We start from the raw sequence: 3,247 nt of genomic DNA, 5'->3' as shown, positions 1-3,247 counted from the left end.
TTTTTGTTTCTGTGAACACCCCGTGGTTAAAGGAACAGCAGCTTATAAGACACAGCTGGGAGGGGAGAAAGAGAATCAGGAGCAACCTCCTTTCACGGTTCAGTGCCAAACAGAGGCTAAGTCCCAGCACATTATTCTCATTCGCAGAGCTGGTGATATTGAGATCCATACTGCTCAAGTGGCCTATTGTCAGAGTCTCTGGGAATGGTCCTAGAGTAGTCCAGGACAGTGGCATGCTCAGTCATTGTGGCATAACTTGATCTGACCTGCAAACCTGCCAGAGTAACTCAGCCAGTGAATCAGTCTGAACCCTTACCTAACCAACACAGACTGTGAGAAATCCTACAAACTGTTTTATTGTGCACCTACTGTGTGTTGTCCATTACTAAATACCTGTCCTGATGTTACCTCATTCAGAAATCATCTTGAAACAATGTCAGTAATTGATTAATGGGTGACCTCATTTTATTTCTTATGTTTTTCTAAAGTCATATAAATTTTCTGACATGTGCATATATTGCTATATTTTTATTATCAGAAAAATTTATAAATTAGTTCTAGTGAGCCTACTTCTATAATATATATATGAAAAATATACAGTAAAACCTTGATTTGAAACCATAATTCATTCCAGAAACATGCTTATAATCCAAAGCACTTATACATCAAAGCAAATTTCCTCAAAAGAAATAATGAAAACTCAGATGATTTGCTCCACAACCCAAAAATATTCATATAAAATGATTACACTACTATAATACAAAATAATAAGAAATACAGAATGTAAGGAAAATAAACAAATTAACCTGCATTTACCTTTGAAAACTTTCCTGGCTGGTGTGAGGGAGACAAGAGAGAGGAGAGTTATTGTATAAGATGACTTTCACAGTCACTAATGGAATCACTGCTCTCTATTGGCTAATCTCATGTTCGACATACTACTTGTATTACAAGACATCACTTATTTACCAATTTAAAAGTTATTAGAAATGTTTGTTCATCTTGTGGAACACTTGCAGAATAAGTTTTTTGCAGTCCGAGGTTTAACTCTAATTTTATTTTTCTGTAACAATTATGTTATTTTCACTTTTGAATCCTCATTTTGCTCCAGCACAAAAGACTGGTTGGTGTTGCCTCTGCTAAGGAGACTCCATCACATTAGCTTTTAAATTTGGCTATTTCAAAGTTTAAACTCAGCCAGCTCTCTGAATTCCTCCCTCCTATCTCCCCAGAAGTGGAATATGTTTCAGAGGCCTTTGCATCCTGGAATCAGGGAACAGACTTTGGTCCATGTCGTTGACTCTCATGCAAGGTGACTTCTACTGAGATGTGCAGCCCTTGTGGATCTTTGATTCCTGCACCCTCCTCTGCATCCCTGGAAGGCATCCCCACAGTGATCTGCTGTGTGGTGAGCAAGGTCAAGTCCTCCTCTGTACAGTCTTGTCTGCAGGCTGGCTCCAGTTCTTTGGTCTTCTCTCAGCCACTTCTGCGCCCCTCTGGGAATTCTTCGAGATGCATTTCTAAGTCATGTTGGAGTGTTTCTGGTCTTCATTCTCATACTATCACTTTCTCTTTATTGTGATGAGTGTAGAGTGGCATTGTGTATTTACGAGTGTGGGTCTCTCCCGATATGGATATGTATCTTAGAGGCTTTACATCAGACCTAACAGCCACTTCTGGGGGGGCTGCTGAACTATGTAGACAAAGAGTCCTTTGGGCAGTCACCCTGCAAGTAAGCTCCAGTTTTAGCTCACTGCATCATCTTCCACCCACACTCTTGTTAATGTTTATCTTCTTTGGACAGAATAAGTGCTTTTACATATTCATACCATCTTCCATCACACTGTGTTTAGAGTTATCTAAAATCTTTAGTCCGTGATATTCATATATCAAGGTTTTGGATATACCTCAGCATCACAAAGACAGAAAATGTTTATTAAAAGCCTGGCTTTTCCATTGAAAACCTTACCTTTAAGATTATTGATGCTTGTAAGGGTTTTAAGAACACGTTTTTGGACTCAAAACAGCCTCAGTCACTACCTCAAAATCTTGTCCTGCCTAGTTTTTAAAGTTTCTGAAGAGCCTGGGGGGTGTAGCTCAGTAGTTGAGGGATTAACTAGCATGTGAGGGTCCCTGAGTTTAATTCCCAGCACTCAAAAAAAGAAAAACCCTGAGGACAAAGAAAATCGATTATGAATCCATCCTGATATAAATAGATTACTCAGTAAATAAATGGTTCTAAATACTTTATACAGGTAGTTCCTGACAGAGATGAAACATGCATTTTGGGAAGACTGAGAAGAAAGTAGCTGTATAGTGGATAAACCTGGCACACATTCCTTCAGCCCAAGACCAAGATTTTAGCACCGCCTTGATAAGTCAAAAACATGGATCACACCTTTGATATAGTATGGTGAGAATATCATTTCACCTCTGCGATCTTCCTTTGGAAAACCAATGACCTCAGTTTAACCATGAGAGAAACATGAGACATGTCTAAAAGGACAGATATTCTACAAAATACCCAACTATCACTTCTCAGTCCACTTAAGATCTCCAAAACCGGGGCTGGGGATGTAGCTCAGTGGCAAAAGCGCCTGCCTGGCAAGCGCAAGGTCGTGAGTTTGGTTCCTGGTACCGGAGAAAAACCAAAAAAAAAAAAAAAAAAAAAAGATCTCCAAAACCAAGGAGAAATCTGAAAAAAATGTCAAAGGTAAGACAGAAACTAAGTAAGGAGACATGACTAAATGTAATGTACTCTCCTGGATGGGACCCTGGGACAGAAAATGAATTCGAGGGGAAAACTAGTGAAATCTGAACAAAGTGTGGAATTCAGTTAATAATTACACATTCATGCTGAGATCTCAGCTGTGACAACATGCACCGCAGTAATAGAAGTAGTTAACAATCGTAAATGAGTAAGGGGCATAAGGGAACTTTCACGACTTCTCTGTGCATCTGAAACCACTATAAAGTAAAATGCTACTATTAAAATTATATTACTGGAATTAGAATGAAGAATGAATTAATTTAAAAACCAAATTGAAATCAGTGTGGAAGAAGAAATGACAGTGACTTTGTCCAACTGACCCCAAGCTGAGAAGCTGTGCATTGCCCAGCAAGTGGTTGCCCTGTATCCACGAGTAATTGTGATTGTTGAGGAATGGAATGAAAATGTTCTTTCAGAAAAAGAAGCTGAGGAAATTCAGGTAAGTACAAAATAGAGAGGAAAAACAAAATAAAAACC

The sequence above is a fragment of the Chinchilla lanigera genome, unplaced genomic scaffold, assembly GCF_000276665.1.
Source record: "Chinchilla lanigera isolate Chin_1 unplaced genomic scaffold, ChiLan1.0 scaffold00092, whole genome shotgun sequence".
In the NCBI taxonomy this organism is placed as follows: domain Eukaryota; kingdom Metazoa; phylum Chordata; class Mammalia; order Rodentia; family Chinchillidae; genus Chinchilla; species Chinchilla lanigera.
Note: the sequence above shows the minus strand (reverse complement) of the source record.